This window comes from Mustela nivalis, assembly GCF_964662115.1.
Source record: "Mustela nivalis genome assembly, chromosome: 8".
Taxonomy (NCBI): Eukaryota; Metazoa; Chordata; class Mammalia; order Carnivora; family Mustelidae; genus Mustela; species Mustela nivalis.
This window is the reverse complement of record NC_139027.1, coordinates 96368055-96388213: the sequence shown is the minus strand read 5'-3', so window position 1 is coordinate 96388213 and position 20159 is coordinate 96368055. Positions and strand designations below refer to the sequence as shown.

General features: G+C 46.4%; 1 pseudogene across 1 annotated transcript; it reads left to right on the top strand.

Moving 5' to 3' along the window:
- The first annotated feature begins 15301 nt into the window (after positions 1-15301).
- Positions 15302-16576, top strand: LOC309870714 (non-histone chromosomal protein HMG-14 pseudogene; annotated as a pseudogene). The gene has a single exon. The product of its transcript is annotated as a non-histone chromosomal protein HMG-14 pseudogene (transcript).
- The last annotated feature ends 3583 nt before the right edge of the window (positions 16577-20159 follow it).

The following is a 20159-nucleotide window of genomic DNA, read 5'->3' as shown; positions in this document are numbered from 1 at the left end:
TGAAGCAAAACACATTCTTGCCATATGATTCAGTAATCACATTCCTTGGTATTTTATCCTCTAAGAGTTGAAAACTTAATGTCCACATAAAAACCACACATGGATGTTTATAACAACTTTATTCATAATTGTCAAAACTTGGAATGAACCAATGTATCCTTTAGTTAGATGTACAGGGAAACTATGGTACATGTCAATGAGGAAATAGTATTCGGCACTAAAAAGAAATGAGTTATGAAGCCATGAAAAACCATGAAGGGACCAAAATGTATATTAATAAGTGAAGGAAGCCAGTTTGAAAAGCTCCATACTGTATGATTCCAACCACATGACCTTATGGACAAGGAAAAGCTATGAAGACAGTGAAAAATCAGTGGTTGCCAGGAATTGGAGAGGAAAGAGGGATAAATAAAGGACCTTTAGGGCAGTGAGACTACTCTGTATGATACTATAATGGTAAATGTATGTTACTATATATTTGTCCAAGTCCAGAGAATATACAGCCAGGAGTGAACTTTACACAAACTCTAGACTTGTGATAATGACACAAAAGCAAAAGTTCATTTATTATAACAAATTTAATACTCTGGTGAGGATTTTGATAGGATATATGGGAAACTTCAGTACCTTTTGATCATTTTGCTGTAAACCTAAAACTGTTCTAAAACATAAGCTCTGTTAAAAATAAATAAATTTAAGAAAGTGTGCCTCTGGATCAATTCAGCATCAAACTAGCATGAGTTCATGATAACAATCCATTGGGCAAACCTGCCGGTTATTATTCCCAACTAAACCAACCTGACTGGGTGGGCTGTTAGGTGCCTCCACTAGTAATCTGGGACTTAGAGATCTCTGTGCACACTGCTTTCCAAAATATTTTCCCAGTTTGTCTGTCCTGTGTCTCACAGCAGCCCTATTAATAAAGGAACAGGAAAGTCAGGTGAAGGGCAATCCCAGGCCAGCTGACAGTCAAGTTTCACTTCCCATCCAGAAGCCAGTACCAAGCACTTTGACTCTTTATGAAGACTCTGCCTCCTCCTCTGAGTATCTTCCTGAAACGGTCAGCTGCATGAAGGCAGGGACAGTCTGTATGATTGAGCTGCTTCTCCAGTGCCAAGCATAGCAGAGACTCCTACATGTGGCCAGCTCAAGGAGAGCCTCTGATGGAGCATAGGAAGACATTGCCAGGGCAAGAAGCAGGTTCCTGGTCAGACTTCCTCCAGTGGGCTTGGAGAGAAGCATCCAATTACTATCTCTGGAACAGTTTCCACCAGTGTTCTCACACATGTGCATTCTCTCATACAAATTTACCATTCCTACTGGGCCCCTAGATCAAGCATGACCTCTGCCAGTGCCCCAAATGAAGGAGTTCTGAAAGGACGTGCCACAGAAATCTATACTTGCATTCAGCTTGCTAAGTGCAGGTTAAGTTCAATGGAAAAGTGGTCTTTTCAACCCATCAGACCAAGACATAATCATTCTCTATGTGTATGCATATATACACTCCTATCTAATAGAACATGTAATGTATGTTTGCACTATACATACAATGAGTGAGAGAGTGAAATAAACATATGTTTGCATTTGAAGTATGTGCATAGTATGTTTTAGATAGATAAATAGTTATAGATAAAGTGAAAAAAGCCATTGAAAGGAGAAAAGAGAGACAGACAGATGGGAGGGAGTCGTGATGATTATGGACTCCATGCTCAACGAAATGGAGACACACACATAATTCCATTTATTTCAAGGACTTGCAGTTCTGCTGTGTACTCCAGGAAGGGCCGACTTACCACCTCACTCAAAATAAGAAGCTGCTCTCCATGAGACCTTAGATCTTCCCCAGCTCCTCCATTTGTTCCCACTCTCTGGGCCTGACAAGGCCCCCCTCCCCAGGGGTCCTTGGACCCCTGGTCTTCCAAGACCTTCCAGGAGGCTCTCTGTGTAAGGAGATCGATCCCCTGCTGCTCCACAGAGACATGGGGGGGGGGGGAGTGGCAGGAGCCAACCAGCTTGAGTAGCTGGAGTGTGTGGGATGACACAAGACTGGAGTTACCATCCAGAAGCCCTCCTTTGTCAATAAGAAAAGCAGCTTCTGAACCACAGGAGAAAACAGGGAGCTACTTCATCATCACTGGCCAGGATTTTCCAGAGAAACTGAACCAATAAGAGATATGTGTGTCCATGTAGATGCAAATGTAGATGTAGAGAAAGGTGTTTTTAATAAAGAAGTTGTTATAATATATAAATATAAATTATAATATATAACAAAAGGGAATTATATTTTTATTACAGATAAAAGAGATTTTTTATAAGTAATTAGTAATTACTCATGTGATTACTCAGGTGATTAACTCATGTGATTGTAGAGGCTGAGAAGTCAGACCCAGGAGGGCTGATGGGATAAGTCCCAGTCCTGCTCCAAGGGCAGAGTAGAAGGAGGTCCCAGCTTCAACAGTCAAGCACAGAGAATAAACTTGTTCTGTCTCCACTTTTTGTTCATCCAGTCCTTAATGGGTTGGATGAGGTCCACATCAAGGAGGGCAATCTGCTTTACTCTGCCTACTGATTCCAATGCTAATCCTAGGTGGAAACACCTTCACAGACACACCCAGAAATGTTTGACCAGATACCTGAGTGTCTCATATCCCAGTCAGATTGACACATAAAACTAATCCTCACATAACCCTAACATGGGCACCAAATATTTTGAAATGATTTCCCCAAATCTAATTTAACACTCAGATAAGATGGCCAGTTCTCTTAGTGTGGCTCACCCCTGCACCCTACCATGGCTAATCATGGATATGATCCAAGGCAAGAAGCTTATGTTAGCAGACATGCCCAGGCAGAGGAAGGGACGAGTGATGAAGGAGAGGGTCCAGCACGGGGGGTGTGAACAAGGAGTGACCCATCAAGCCTGGGCCTCAGTGACCCAGGGTGAGGTTGCCAAGTCTTCTGTCCACCTCCCATTAGCACTAGTTGAGGGTATTAACCCACTCACGGCTGCCCACGGCAAGCCAGGAAAAGCAGGCAGAGTCTCAGGTCCTGGCAGCTGGAACTCGGATGGCCCAACATGTCATGGTTTCTATAGACCTGCAGAAGGTCTCCAGAATGTTCTAAGCAATGGCAGCATCTCTGTGGTTCCCATGACCCCATAACTGTTTCTCCCTTGCAGTCTGTGTCCCACACACAGAGCAAAAGCAGCAATAAGAAAAAGAAAACAACTCCAAAAGCACTTTTTCCTTCCACTAAGAGGCTCTCCATTGTCATGTGCTGCTGACAGTTAAAGTTTCCCCCAGGCCTTTGGGAAACACTGTGTTCCAACAGCAGCAGCTTCCCCTGCATTCAGAACCAAGTTCATAGGCCACTGCAAATCCGTGGCTCAGCTGGATTGCTTCCCACTGCACTCAGGTGCACCTGGTGCCTAGGGGCAAGTACAGCCATCCAGAACACCATGCCTGAAGAATTTCTCTGAAGAGACAATGCCAGACATCAAATGTCTGCCTAGGTTTTCACTGGGAAAAACATGCTGAATAGAAGTCCAGGGTTATTCCACTTCTTAACTATTGTCTTTTATTATGAGAGTCCCACAGCATCTGTTGGCACTGGAATTGGGAAAATGCCTACTTGATTGATTGTAAAATGAGGGTCTTGCCTAGAGACCTTCCCCAGTTGACCCTTGCCTGGCACCAGTTTAACTGCAGAATGACAGAGAGAAGTGGAGTGTGAGTTCCCCCTGTGACTCACCCAGAGCAGACCCAAGTCCATCCCAGGCACACCTGGCCCCAGAACTGCTTCAGGAGGACTTGGGACCAAGTCAGCTGGGTGGTGGTGGACAGCAGCAGCACTCAGCCTTTGTGGGAAATGGCAGTGACCCCCTGCACTGACCTGTGTGCAGCGAGGTAGAGGCTGGCATCCAAAGTCCTCCCCAAGCTGCTGTCCCTTCACTGCCAAGCAAACCACCCAAAATCAGGGTCTTGAAACAAGCACCTATGTGTATCTGTTACACAATTCTGTGGTTGGCAATTGGGTAGGTGGCACCAACCTCATCCGGGCTCACCTGCTGGCAGGCTGGGGCTGCACTCTGCCACGGAGTACTCATCCTCCAGCAGCTCCCCACCCCTCCACCCCCGCCTCAGTCTTGCTCATGTAGCACATCGCCCATCGGGCTCAAAGAGGGAACAAAAGGACATGAGCCACTCGAGTCCCACTTTTGCCACATCCTGTTAACCAAAACCGGTCCTGAGGCCAGCCCAGAGTCTGGGAGAGGTGTTATAAAGAAGAAGCAAAGGCATAGGTGAGGGGGCATACAGATGGTGCCTCTTTCCACGTCATTCCAGCATCTCTAAGTGCTCAGCCCAAGGCCGCTGGCCTCTAGCTCAACCAGAGATCAAAGAAGGCACTTTCCTTCAATTGTGTGACAAATCAACCTACCAAAGGAGGAAGGTCACAAATCCTGGAACCCAGTGGGCCTTACCCCAAGCAGTGCCAGGCCCCAGATAAGGTAGGTTGAGTGAGAACTTTCAGGTTGAGCCAGTTACAGAATTTCTTAGAAGACAACCCAGGTGACTCTAACAGGAGGTCAAGGTCCAGAATTGCAGGCCTGGCCCAAGGAAGGCAAACAGCCTAACCACTGGTTCCCAGCCTGGCCACCACCCCCAGAATCCCACAGGCACTTTGGGCATCCCATTGCCCAGGCCACACTGTAGCCAAATAAATCAGAGCCTCTGGGGTGGGTTCCATCAGCTCCCCAAGAGATTCTAGGAGACGGTAGATCTGGGAAACTCTCCAAGGTGTGGAGAGCTCATGTCAGTCTTAAGGTGGCAGGAGTGTTTTCTTGGTGCAGCAGCTCAACCTTCAGGTGTCCCAAGGTTATTCTGGGTCTTTCTGGCAGAAACCTCACGTAATTCCTCATCTGATTTTCCTTTTTCAAGAATGCTCTTCAGCTGTGCCACCACCCCCCACAACCCCCGTCACTGTGCCCCAAGCTAGAGCCCTGGACTCTGCTGATGATAAAGGATGAGAGCAGTGATTAGGACAATGTCCTTTACCCATCACTCACAGTTCTAAATGCTGCTGTTATCATGGGAGAGACCAGCAGAACTCCCCCACCTCTTCCTGGTAATATCACTGGCATCACTTGGCTGGTGTCAGCTGTCCAGGGAATACTTGTTAGAATTCCAAGTGGGACAGCCACTTAAGCCCTTTCTCTGCCACATGTCACCTCCATCTCCAAGGCAGCCAAGGCCCGGGAGGGAAAGGATGTGGTTCCAGAAGGCAGCTCCCTAATGCCAGGCTGCACGCGCCTCAGCTCCAGCCTCCTTCTCCAATCCAGCCCTGGCCCTCTCCATCCCAGATCCTGTTGTGTAAACATGGAATAAGGAACTAAGGGGATGGGACTGGCTATAGGCTTTACACAGGTACAGGAGAAGACAAGCATGCATGTGTGCACACACACATGCACACACAACACACATGCACACAGACCCTGGTTTTATTTGCATTTCAAGCACCCCAGCCTTCATGGGAAAAAACATATCCATCTTCCAAGCTTGGTATTTTCTCTAAGTTTGGTCAGATTGCTTGGCTGCAACAGGGTCTTCCTGGACAAATTTAAAAGAAATCTTTAAGGAAAACAGCTGCTCAGTCAGCTTCCCCAAGAAGCCCCAAAGTTCCCTGTCCACAGTGTGGGGGCTGCAGTTCCCTGAGTCTGGCCTCTCTTCGGTCCCCTCTTGACATTTCCTGATTTGCAGGCCCAGGTAACCTTCTTGCCTGACTTCCCCGGGATTCTGCAGCTGAGTCTGCCAGTCGCCCAGCTGTCCTTGGGCCCAGCAGCAGCCCTGTGCTCCTTGTAGGTCTTGCCCATGTTTGGATCAGCAATGCCAACTCAAGCCAGAAAGAGCCACTAACAGGAGGCCTAGCCCCTCCTGTATCTCTGGGGTTTCCTCAGTGTCCACTCTGAGCCAGCCCCTGTGCTGGGTGAGGTCCAGTCTCTACCAATATCAGGGTGTTTGTCTGCAGTAACCGGGTCTGTCAGATCCTTGGTTCCCAACCCCAGAAACAGACTTGGCTGAGGCAAGCAGAGAAAGGGGGATGCCAGAAAGTGCTGAGAGGCTGCAGAAATAGGCTCAGAGCAGCATAGGGACACAGGGGGACAATGATCTCCCTGGAGCCCTGCTGCTGTCCCTGCCAGCCATCACCACCAAGAGTAAGCCCCACATCAGCCATGCCCTGGCCCAGGCCCATGCCTAAAGTGCTAGATGTCAGGGGGTAAAAAGAGGGTGTCCCTGGCCACCTTGGCCACCAGCAAGTTTCTCTGAAGCAGAAAGGGCCAGGATGCCAGGAAAGTGACACATGCCCCACAAGCACATATCCTGGGGCAGGCCACCTATTTGGCCTGGAACTCAAATCCCTTACGTCAAACAAAGGAAGTGATGAATCACTCGCTATGACACACACTGGCTTAAAAGATATAAATAGGAATTGCTTTTGTGAACCACCTTGAATTGTCTTCCTTATGAATAAGCACAGCATGCAAAGCTTTTAACACTTTATAGCGAGTAGATCAAGGACAGACCCACAATCCAACTTGGGCCACACAGGGGAAATGAGACTCACTCTGGAGTTTGAACACCTAGAGCTAGACTCTCTTGTCTGGATTGGAGGTGACCACAGGGTGAGGCTGGAGTTCTTAGAGAAAACACCATGGAGCTGAGAATGAACCAACATGGTAGAAGGCAGGACTAGTGAAGGAGAGAAGACAAGTCCAAGCAGTCCAAAGACCCAGCTCCTTCTCCCATTTCTTCTCTGTAGGCAGCCTCCGGTCCAAGATGGCTGCTCCAGCTCCTGCCACCTCCTCTACATTCCTGCCAAGAGATAGGGAAGAATAGATGAAGGTTGAAAGCCAGCTGTCTTCTAAGCAAGGCATTTGGAAACCACCATAGGACACTTTAACTTACATCCCTTGGCCTTGAACTAGTCACATATGTGACTAGTTTTATGTGCACAGCCATAAAGCAAGCTGAGAAACACCTTCTTTACCCTAGGTGAACTTCTAAAATCAAAACTAAAAGGTAGGGTTCTATTCTTGTGGAAAATGGATATTAGTGACAACTGGCCTCTTGGCCAGTGAGCTTGAGAGGAGTTTCATCTGGATCTTAGAGCCACCGGCTTTGCACTCACCCTGTACCAGGAGGCCTGCCTACTGTCAAGCGCTTTTGGAAAGCCTCTCTCATGCTTTCCCGGAGCTGAAGTTCATTCTCTAATCACCTGTTTGGGATCCTAGAGATAGGGCACTTGGGGGTGGAGGGGCTATTTCCAGGCACTCAGACAAATGCTTCCATCCACTTTACTGATCACTAGGTCATGCACTTGAATTATAGCCTTGGCCACAAGTCTGGGACTACGAAACCCCAAAGCAGAACCTCGAGTCCCCTCACTATGAGCAGATAGAACTGACTAGCCAAAACAATGGGTTGCAGATTTCAAAGGAAAGTTTAATCTGGGCTTTTATCTTTTGGCTGGATAGGCGGGCACTTAGTGAGAGGAGTGCCATGGGCTTGACCTCACCTCTCTCCATAGCTGGGAGAGCTTGACCCAGTAGGCTCAGCCCTTATCAGCTTTTTGGGCCTGACTAAAATGTGGAAGAATGGGAAGTAAGGCATATCATCCAGAACTTTGAGACTGGGCCTCTGTTGTCCCAGAGAGTCACAGGGCATAAAATCATCTTCACACCGAAGACTCCGATAGCCCAGGTGACCAGGACCCTGGCTTCCTTGCCCCTGTACCTGTGGAATCTGCAAGTCCTGTCCAACAGTTCAAGGAGGCAAAGGAGAAAGCATCAGCCAGACCAGTGTCCAAACCCTGTCCCTGTCACTCATCTTCCCAGGGACCCTGGATGAGGGCCTCACCCTCCTGAACATGTTGTCTCTGATGCCCCAGTGTGGGCATCTGAGAAAAGCAGGGACACATTAGAGGTGACATCACTGAATCCCTGATAACAGACCGTCATGCTCAACTTCAGCATCAAGACCAACACCAGTGCCCATCTGTGCCTGCTTGATGGTAGCTGGTTTTGCCCCCTTACAGTGAGTGGATATATATGAACCAGCATCCCCAAAGCTGCCTCATGGCCTGAAGTTCTGGGGCTCCGCACCAGGATCACCCATTTCTATTATCTTTTACCTCCTGTGGGAACCTGCTGTCCCTTTGCATAAGAGCCCCCCCAACATGAGTAACTTCTCACTGATGGCTGTCACTCATGTCTATCAGGACCTACCCCACCTGCCCCTTACTCCAGATGCCTTCCATGCAGAGATGAGCCTCAGGGACCCCCTATAATCCACAGATGGTGGGGAGCAGGAGGAGCTCTGCACTCAGTGGTCCTAATAGCCTTTTCCCATCCAACAATATGTGTTCAATGTTAATGAGTTATTAGCAGGAACCCAGGAAACATATGTTTGCATCCACTCCCAGTAAAACCACAGGAGGGGCCCTTTATCTCCAAGCCAGTCCCTTAGTCTGTGGAGTTGGAGCCAGCTGGGGGAGGGAGAGCATGGCCCCTAAGAGTGCAAAGAGGAATCTGTGAATTGCAGACAGCCCTATTTCCTATCTGCCTTGCCCTCCTTCCCTAGCTCTTCCCAAAGGCATAAATACTGCCAAAGTTCTGCCAGAGGGAACTCCTTAAATTATAATTAGCTAAGTCTAAGGGGGTCATTTAGTTGATTTTTGCTTGGAGGCCTAAATTTTCCAAATAAGTCAGTGCACTTCCCACAGACGGGAAATTCAAATAAATTACCTTGAAACAGAAATTCTAATTATCAAGAAACTCACACACTTAAGACCATTGTGCATTTTTCAGAATGTGCATATCTCACCCAGTAACTGCAAGTCTGTGCTGCTGGCTGCTAAAATATATGGAGTGTCTGCAGTGGCTCTTCTCTTTTACCCTCCAATTGCCTGCTCTCCCTGCTCCCAAGCAGTCTTTCAGCATCCAGTGCATGAGTGGGGAGTGGGAGTCAGATATTGTTCAAAGTTCTGGACAGCCCCATCAGTCCAAAACAGGAAATGTCGCCTAGAACATGGGGTTTATCAAGGCATCTTTCCTCTCTGAATGCAGCCCACTGAAACAGTGGAAATTGTCAGCTTAGATGCCAGGACTTTTTGAAATGAGGGAACATGGAGTACAACTCCTGAGCTGGGTCCATACAATAGCCAGACTACAGTCAACGTGAAGAATCCAGTGCCCCTGCAAATAGCTGCTCTGATGGTCTGACTGCCCTCCCATGGCACCAAGCTAACTGCCAGTGTGGACAGCAGGAAGAAAACTCCCCAGGTGCTCAGGGGCAACATGGTGGTGGCATTGAGGGACAGCACACATTGAGGGACACTACATGCAGTCTGTTGGCAAGGATTCCATGAGCACATGCCATATCCCTCTCATAGTTTGTCATTAATCTTCCCAACCACCCCAGGGGAGGTCAAGCTACCCCTATTTCACTATGGAGAAAAGTCTAGGGAGATTCAGGAATGATCCATGTCACAAAAATTGCATGCGGTGGGTGGGTTTCATGTTCAATCTGTAACACCACTCCCTCCCCAGCATCTCCACTGCCCAGAGAACACCTACCCCAGATTCTAGGTAAAGGCTCCCTGCTGGCACTCTCCAGCAACGTGGACCATCAGTCCAAACCAAAAGGTTACAGAATGGATTCCATCAGGGTCTCAGATTCCCCTGGTTATAGAAGGGAGGTTCAGACAGGCATCCTTCAGTAAGGGCAGAGCAGCACCCCAGTCTCTTGCCCCACATCTCTTCTTCCTTCTGCATCTCCTCTGCTACCTCTGACCCACCCTTGGATTCCTGTCTGTAAAGTCTGGATAAATTGTCCCCATTGCCTTGTCTGGCTGGAGCCTCCATGGCAGGTAGCATGGGCAGAGACCCTCAGTTGGATAGCCAACCCCAACCAGGACAGCGGAGTTTGGTCACTTGTGTCATCTTCGGGTCTTCAGAGGCTCTGGGCATCAATGTGTCAGGCTGGCATGCCTGTACCATTGCGACATGATAGGCCAAGGGGAGGCCTTGACTAAGAAAGGAGCAGGGAGCCATAGAAGCTGCTGAGCAGAAGGTTCCCGGTGGGTGGATCTGCTGGCCAACCCTGGGGAAGCCAGGAGGTGAGGGACAAGGTAAGTGGAGGGGGTACCTATTAAAACACTGTAATCACAGCACAGGCCAGACCCAGGTGGGTGGGAAACAGGTGTGTGTGAAAGATGCACGTAGTTCTAGAGATGCATGCTGCGGGGTGGGGCCACAGGAGAAGCCATCACTGTCCCTGCTTCTCAACGGGGACATGGGAAGCAGAACGGACCCCCTCCTGTTTGTTTTTTTTTTTTTTTTTTTAGGGCTTGAATGTGTTGAATTATTTTAATACTTTTACACCATAACTGAAATTCGTTTTTTTAATTTTTTATTTTTTATAAACACATAATATATTTTTATCCCCAGGGGTACAGGTCTGTGAATCGCCAGGTTTACACAATTCACAGCACTCACCATAGCACATACCCTCCCCCAATGTCCATAACCCCCTCCCCCCAGCAACCCTCAGTTTGTTTTGTGAGATTAAGAGCCACTTATGGTTTGTCTCCCTCCTGATCCCATCTTGTTTCATTTATTCTTCTCCCATCTCCTTAACCCCACCATGTTGCATCTCCACTTCCTCATATCAGGGAGATCATATGATAGTTGTCTTTCTAGAATGGACCCCTTTGACAGACACAGACTGGGAGACTGAACTCTTTCCCTGGTCCAAACTGGCTTCTTCTTTAGAAGTGGTGAGTTTAAGCCTCACTCTGGGACTTTCTAGGGACATTTCCAGTGGACAGGTATAAATGTGGAGCCAAGTCACTTCCCCCAAGAACCTCCTCTCTGAGCCTCATGAAGCCGGTTGAGTTTTTATACCGCATCTTTGGCTTTTCTCAGGGATTTAAACAACAAAATAGCGTGTTACTTTATTTTTGTCTCATTAGGTAAACTTCTATCAATGTTAACTCCATGATCTTGTCCTCATCCCCAGCATGGGGCCCATCAAGTACATCCCTGCTAGGGGCTCCCTTGCCCTCCATGGTACCCTGGGGCACATGTAGCCAGAAAGCAGTCTGGGGAGAAGCATCGTGTTTTGGGTTTTCCTGCAGGGGCACTCACAGGAAAATGCAGGATCACATACAGTTGTTGTCTAGAGCCTAAGTTTTCACATATTTCTTTCTTTTTCTTTTTTTAAATTTTATTTATTTATTTTGACAGAAAGAGATCACAAGTAGGCAGAGAGGCAGGCAGAGAGAAGGGGAAGCAAGCTCCCCGCTGAGCAGAGAGACCGACATGAGGCTCGATCCCAGGACCCTGAGATCATGACCTGAGCTGAACGCAGAGGCTTTAACCCACTGAGCCACCCAGGCGCTTCTCACATATTTCTTCCCCCTTCTTTCTAATTGCAGAATATCCTCTGTTTCCTCCTCAGTGATGTTACTCTAGCTCAGATCTTTTGGAAGTGAGCTGAGTCTCAAAGACAAATCCCCTGTTTCCTTATTCCTTGAGTGAAGAGGCTCCAACCTGCCCTGGCCAGATGCCCTCACTGCACCTGGGAGCCCAGTTCCGAGCTGTGGTGATACCCCCAAGCAGCATCAGCCCCATTTCCTGTCTCAGCACAACCTGAGGACATGGGAAGTGCAGCCAAAGTGAAGGCCCTAATTCCAGGGAGTCCCATTGGAAAAAAATGTGTTTATAAAACAGGTTTTCAACTATTCATCTCATGGAAGAACATATCGTTTCAATGAATTTCCTAAGCATTTCCTTAAGTGTGCAGTGCTGATACATTTCATTCCCACTAAGGATAATAGTGATCAATATTTATATGATGCTTAGCAACTTTCAGACCACATCTGCTTCCATCTCAATTGACCAGCCCAACACCCCTTGGACAACCACAGCAGGTGTCATTCCCTATGTTATAGATAATAAGCCAAAGGGCTACAGAATAAAGTGACCCTCTGTCTTCACATGAATGGAAAGTGACAGGATGTGACCCCAAACCTTCTCTACAGAATCTCACTGCCTCTCCAACCCACTGTGTTTCACATGCTTTATTTCTATCAGCTCGGAAGTATTAGCAAAGAGGCTAAGAGCATAAGATTGGACAGATGAGCATATCTCAAATCTCAGTGTGTAAGGTATGTGATCACAAGCAGGTTTACTAACCTGGCTGGGCCTTGATTTAGTAATGGTAAAACAGAAACTAGAAGTGAAAGTACTCCTCACAGGTGTTAGTTACATGGACATGACAAATGGTGGCTTTCAAGAATGACAGAACTCCCCACCACCCCCTGCAAAGATGAGCAAAGCAGGGCGGCCAGGGCAATGCTCCACCACACCCTGGTGCCTGGAACCTTCCCAAGAAAAGGAGGACGTGCAGACCACAGTGAATGAAGTCAGGCCCATTCCTGAGATCATAAGAACTTGGTTTTCAGACCACACCATCTTAAGTTCCTTTCACAAGCAGGACTCAGAGCAAGGAGAGGGGCTGTGACAGGTGCCAGTGTGAAGCTGTTCAGCTCAACTCAAAGGCTGGGCTCCCTGGAAGGACTCTTAGTGCAGAGGTCGGGGGTGCAGAGGGGAGGCAGTGGCATTTTGCCTGAGACTTTTCAAAGCTTGTCTGTGGGATCTATACATTCTCTCTCCAAGTCCTGTGTGTGTGTGTGTGTGTGTGTGTGTGTGTGTGTGTGTGCTTACTCTGACCTCATTAGTGCCTGGGTCTGTATCAAAAAGTCTATACATTAGCTCCACTGACACCATACATACAAGGCATAATGGATTTCACATCTATTACAATTCATCAGGACAGAGAAAAGAACCCCTTCAATGCCCTGCCAAGAGAATGATCTTGAAATTATCCACAGGAATGATTCAAACAAGGCATAGCATATAGGCTGGGGGCATTCTCTGTTTGCTCAGCCCTGCACTGTGCCCTCCAGCCCCTGCCACCCCACAGAGGTGCAATCACAATAGCAGGTGTTTACAGCAGGTTTGCTGTAAGCACTTCTTAAGCATTGAAAAAGTAAACAACTGAAAAGTAACAGTTCTTCATACTGATGAAGGCTCTGAAGAAACCCAGACAGGATGGTGTGGGGGAGTGACCCTATATAGCTAGCACAGTGATGGATGACGTCTCTGAGGAATAAAGCATGATGGACAAGAAAGGGCTGAGGACATAAATAACTGGAAGGAGTGTAACACAGAGAGAAGAAATGGCAGGTGCCAAAGCCCTGGGGCAGGAACAAAGTGGCTGGTTCAAAGACAGAAAGAGGCTGTGTTAGTTAGGGGGAAGGGATGGGAACACATGTTCCTAAATCATCAACAGGAGGCTCATTTCAGCTTTTCTTTCTCTCTGTTGCTTTGGGTGCTTTCCAAGAGAAGAAAGAAATGCCAACTTTGTGTCCCCAAGAATGCAAGGAATTTAAGTGCACAGTATCCACCACAAGTCAGAGAGTGCCAAGAGCTTTGCCTGTAAGGACCCCACTACATCCATACAATGAGGACCATGATCCTAATTTCACAGAGGATGCAAGGGGCCCCAAACTTAGGTACCTTATTCAATGTCATGGTCCTAGCTATGTTACTGAGTAAGCCAGAGGCCCTGCAAACCCTGTGTGTTGCTTTTTCCCATGAGATTATTTGGACAGACTTCTTAGTGATTAAAGTTTCAACTCCCGTCCATGAAAATCTCAATCATTTTCTCTCTGTGATCTCCCAACAGCAGACAGTATAAATCCCTGGTTGTGGGGGGGAGTTGTTTCCACCCCCTCCAAGGCCCAGTTCCCATTCTGGTTCAGTTAGGAAACCCAACACATAGCTCAGATAGGATGCCATGTGGCAGGCCAGGGACCATTGCCAAAACTGTTTTACAGAATTACCCTGGAGTGGGCTATGCCATGGTGATTCTGCGCTCTGATCACATTCAGAAACAAATGCAGGAATAACTCAAAACTATGAGAAACCCCACAATCTGGCTCTGAGCACCTTTTCAAAAATGTACTTGTGCTTTTCCATCCAGATGCAAGAAAGCCTGGGGAAAGCCTTATAGGTCTGTAATTCGCTTCATTTGCTTCAGCCTACAGCATGAAAGTCCTCTTTTGAGACAAACCACAGGTGTCTGCCAGTAAAACATGACTTGCTTCTTTAAAAGAGAGAGTATAGACCCTGAGTCCATTTATTTCTTAGGGGCCTTGAGACACCACACCACATTTTGGACTGCAAATTTAGAAGGCATTTCAGGATAATGCATCAGAAATGGACGGGTGGCATTTTACTAAAGCAGACACTCACCATGTGCTAACCCCACACTAAGGCCAGGTCTAATGTGACCTGTGGCATTTATTAGAATCTGTGCTGACTGGTTTGAGGGGTCAGCAGAGGGAGGGGTCTTCTGGATACCTGTCAACAACCCTCAGATCCAACCAGTTGCAGTGGTCCCAGGTCTGCATGGCACTGGTGACAAGCACACCAAGTATCCGTCGGTCTCTGGAATCCCCAGCCCTGCAATGATCACATCCCTAGTGTCTTCCCAACAAGCTATGGGTGGGTCCATTTCTAGCTCCCATAACCTAACTGGTAGCACTAATCTTGAAATGGTAGCAAAACTCTCTCAAAATCATTAAGGGAAGGAACATTGCCTAGCCATTTTCTTATTTGGCAAAGACAGCAAATTCTGGAGCTGTCTTTGGTAAAGAGGACAGGCCATCAAACTCAGATAGTTCATCCAGAGATAGAAGTACCATCATGTAACTAAAGCTCATGTGTGCTGATTGACAAGCAGAAAGGATGGAAGGCAGAGAACAAAAGGAGGACAATGTTAGCCTGTGAAACAGCCATATACACTGAAGAGAGGCTGAGTGACACCTGAAAAGCAGTATTTGCCCAGCAGATATGGTAGGAGTGATCTTTGGTATTGATTGAAGATGGTCACTCCCTATGTGGTTGAGGCAAAGGCACCACCCTGAAGAAGTTCAACATGGGGAAGGGGATGCAGAATTCTATTAAGCCTCTGGTTGACTCCAAGACCATTGAATGATGTTTTATATCCACTTGTCCTTTCATGGATTCATTCAACAAACATTTGCCAGCCACGGACATGAGCCAGGTTGACCCAGGCACTTGGGATGGGGCAGGAGATAATAGTCCCACATTTTCACCCTTCTAGAGCCTACATCCTAGTGGGAGAGACAGACATTAAAAAAGTAATTAGGCGGGTCGCAGCAGCTCGGGCGGCGGGAGGAGCCGCAGCGGCCAGGCAGCCCAGCTTCGCGAAGGCTCTCGGCGCGCCGCGGCCCGCAGGCACCCGGCACGCGCCCGCCCCGCGGCCACGATGCCCAAGAGGAAGGTGAGCTCCGCCTAGGGCGCGGCGAAGGAGGAGCCCAAGAGGAGGTCGGCGCGGTTGTCCGCGAAGCCCGCGCCTGCGAAAGTGGAAGCGAAGCCCAAGAAGGCGGCAGCAAAGGATAAATCTTCAGACAAAAAAGTGCAAACAAAGGGGAAAAGAGGAGCAAAGGGAAAACAGGCTGAAGTGGCTAACCAAGAAGCAAAAGAAGACTTACCTGCAGAAAACGGAGAAACTAAAAATGAGGAGAGTCCAGCATAGGATGAAGCAGGAGAGAAAGAAGCCAAGTCTGATTAGTATCACATACCATGCCTTATCAGTGGTCCCTGTCTCCCTTCTTGTACAATCCAGAGGAATATTTTTATCAACTATTTTGTAAATGCAAGTTTTTTAGTAGCTCTAGAAACATTTTTAAGAAGGAGGGAATCCCACCTCATCCCATTTTTTAAGTGTAAATGTTTTTTTTTAAGAGGTGAAATCATTTGCTGGTTGTTTATTTTTTGGTACAACCAGAAAATAGTGGGATATTGAATGTGGGAGGCTTTGATTGTCTTGGGTGTCAGCTCAACATTCCATAGATGGGGTAGTTTTTATATCCTGTAATACCAAGCATACTAAATGGCAATTTGGAGTCAGTCCTGCATTTAATATGTCTTGAATATTTTAAATTACTCCTTTTCCCATGTTGTTTTGGTAGAATTGTTGCCTAAAGAAAACCACGCCTAGATCTTGGCTCTCCCTGTCAGAATTCTTGTGCACTCTGTAACATCTTAGTTGTGGTAGTTCAGTTTTCCTAGTAACTCTGTTAATGTGCTGTGCAAGATTGAAAATTTGAGTATGTAGTGTATATGATATTAAATTGTGAATTAATGGGTCTTAACACTGTTAACAGTGTATCAGCATTTGAATCTGTTGGTACTTGATACACTGTTAAGGAAAAATTGTCTCCAAATTTTAAGCTGGAAGGTCACTGGAATAACTTTTAGAAAAGAATCACAACTACGTGATTTTCTTTTTTTTAGATTTTTGGTACGTACGTTAGGAATTGTGTACAAATTGAAATGTCTGTACTGATCCTCAGAACAACCAATAAAAACTCAGTTATGAAAAAATAAATAAATAAATAAATAATAAAAAACAACCAATAAAAACTCAGTTATGAAAAAATAAATAAATAAATAAAAAATAAAAAAGTAATTAAGTAAAATGTATAGGATGTACAGTGGAGTGGGGGGAAAACAAGGCAGGGATAAGAAGGGCAGGGGGGAGGTTTCTGATATTTTAATTAGGATGGTCAGGAAAGCTTTGTTAAAAGGGTAACATTTAAGAAAAAAAACAAGGGGAGAAGGAGTAGCCTTATGGTACCTGAGAGAGAAGCATAACAGGCTCTGTGGTAGGGGGAGGGCACCCGGAGATGCCTGAGAAGTGGCAAGGAAGCCAGTCCGGTCAATCACTTACATATCATTCTGAACAAGTAGAGAAAGAAGTGGGAAATAGAAAAATGATACTCGCTGGCTCAGTCAGTGCAGCATGTGACTCTTGTTCTCAGTGTTGTGAGTTCAAGCCCCATGTGGGATGTAGACACCACTTCAAAATAATATCTTAAAAGCAAAACAAAACAAAACAAAAACAAATCCAACAATCTTTAGTGTGAAATTGAGATTTGGAACAGAAATGCCACTTTGGTCTTTTCATAGTCTTGGAATAGATGAGTTTTAGAATATATCCTTTGGTTTTGGGAAGATCAAACACGGTCTTTGTCATTCATTCAAAACAAGAAAAGAATGGGGAAGAGGAGAGCAGAATAAAAAAGTCTATAAAATAAGAGGGCCGGAAAGAGCCTAAACATATCAATAATCATAATAACAGTAAGTGGATTAAACTTTTCAGTAAAGATACAAACATATTCAGTCTGGATTAAAAACAAAATGTTACCATCATGATGAAAAACTTTAATAAAAATTTAAAAAAGAGATCTAAAAAGAAACAGATAAATCAACAAGGATATAAAACAACACAAGTACCAAATATGAACAAAGGAGTATATATGGAACATGCACCCATTAACTGGCAGAATGAATTTTTTGCAGGATCACAGAGAATATTAACAAAAATTGCTCATGTATAGGGTCATATGACAGTCTCAAAAGAGACTCAAAAAGTCAGCATCAGATGTCATATTTTCTGAACAATGCAATTAAGTTAGATATCAATGATAAAAAAAACATATATTTGGAAAATAAAACACTCTGTAAAGTTATCAATTAATGTTAGACTTTGATAAGTGAGGGACGCAGATTGTAATCTCTAGTGTGAACAAAAAGACATGAATAGAGTATATAGATTCCAAATTAATAAAAGGGGAAATTGGTTAGTCAGAACACATTTCTAAATAATCTATAGGGTGACAATACCTAACACTGAACAATAATTAACAGTACGTACCAGAACTTACCAGATACAATAGAAAAGTTTCCAAGTTAGTGTTAGTGTTTCCAAGTTAGTGTTACTTTGGAAAGGGATGAAGTCTGAGAAAGAATGAGCATATCAGCCAATTTATGACAGAAGTTAAAGAAAAATGGAATAAACTCAGGAAAGTAGAAGGCAGAATAAAGAGAGATGTAGAAATGCATGAAATAATCTCAATAAAGTTATATCAGACATCTGCTGAAGTTCTTGCCATGGGTTGATTTTACTTGAACTAGTAAGATGCAACAAAGCCAAATGCAAACATCAAGATTCCGCACCTGAATAAACAACAGGCCAGACACTGCTCAGTGCTCAGGCTGTGCTGGTGAGCAAAAACTGACAAGGATCGATGAAGAATATGCATAATAAATAACTTAAAAACCAGTTATGTTCCAAGACTGTAATTGTTGTGGGAAGGAAGCATGGGGTGAGAGGAGGGGAGGATCTACAAGGTCAAGTAGAATGGTTGGATGAAAAAAGAAAGTCCCATAGGACATTGGCCAAGCAAATGTTTGGGCAAAAATGTTGGGACAGAAGGAATAGCCATGAAAGGGCCCCAAGACATGGCCATGCCCAATGTACTGGAAGAAGAGCCAGGAGGCCAGGCTAGAAGGATGAAAGGAAGTTGGGCAGAGGTGAGATTGGAAGGTGAAAGCAGGCCCCACTGGCCCTTGGGAGGAACTGTGGCTCTTACACAGAATGAAATGGGAGCCCATTGCAGAGATGAGCAGGAGAATGACCTCTCTGACCCAAGATTTTAGAAGCTCACTGTGTGATTTTGGAAGCTGTTGTGATAAGGAGAATTTAAAAGCAGAGAGAAACATGGCACAGTTTCCAGAGAAAGATGCAAACTCCCACTCTCCAGGACTTGCTCCAGCCTGGAGGGTCTCCCCTGGGCCAAGGGAGGATGCCACCTTCAGAGCACTCTGCCTTGGCAATATTTTCTGATATCTCAGACATGATGAAAGCAGGCAAGGAGGTGGCACAGTGTTTGATAGGGCCAACAGGGCAAAGGAGTGGCAGAGACATGACTTTAGGGGAAGGGACTCTAGCCAGTTCCTGCCCCCACCCCCAGAAGCTCCATGACACTGAGTGGAGGAGACACACGTCCCCTGATTTCTTGCTCCCTGGATCTAGACAGCAAAAATACCTGGCTCAGTGTTTGCAATGTTCTATCTATAGAATCATGTTTTAATCCCCTTAAACCCTATACACATGAGTTTTCATGTGTATAGGGTTTAAGGGACTATTTGGGGCTCAGAATGGCACAGAAATGAACAATCCTACAGTTTATTAAATGAAATATTCCAGTTCACACCATTCACTAACTTTGCAAGTAGCCAGACATACAAACAGGCTCCACAGAGAGCTCCAACTCTCCGACTCTCAGATTTCCAAGAGAAAGAGTGCGTAAAGTGACTTCAGCCCCCAAGCTTCCGGAAAGCTCTGCTGATTGATCTAGTATAGGGCCTTGAAGGTCTTAGAGTTCTAAACAGTTGGCCGGACACACTACCCAATGTAGAACTAAATTCCAAACAACCACAACACTTGCCAAAGGAAATGTGTGGCTCTCTGCCGTCTGTCTCGGTACTAGAAATGGGCAGCCTCAGACACAGCCAGCAGCATACGTGGAAGGAAAGCAACGCACATTTGTGCCTGTGAGATCCACCCCAACCCTCCCCCCAGGTCTGAAACCATTTCCAGAAGAAGAGATGAGAAACAAGCCTATTAGTCATCCGTTATCTGGATCTGGGAAGACGTAGTGACAGTCTGAGGACGCGGGGGAGCAGTGAGGCCCTTCAGTCAGTGGAGGTTGAGGCTCCGCTGAATGTCTGCAGTCAGCAAGATGTCTGTCTGCCCCACCCACATGCCTGTCCGCCCTACACTCCAACTGACACTGGGCATACGCTCAGCCCCGTCCACAGAGCAAATGTGGGCAGAGGGACCCCACCGTGCAGAGGGATTCCAGAGAGCACATTACAAGGTTTCCCCCAACTTGAGATCCTGCCAGTTTCTGAGGCCCTCCTCACCCTAGACCATCATTCACTCTTTCCTGTGTGCATTCAATCCACATATGTGTGCAAGGCCTGTGGGGGGCACTGTGGAACACAAAGGCAGGGCAGGACAGATTCAAGAATGCCTGGAAGCTCAGGGTACAGGCTGGCTGAACCCCTTGGACCAGACCTGTTTCAGAGGGCCAGAGCAGAGTGGGGATCATCACAGCGTCCCAGGGAAGACCATGTCCTGAAGGGAGTGAGGTGCTCT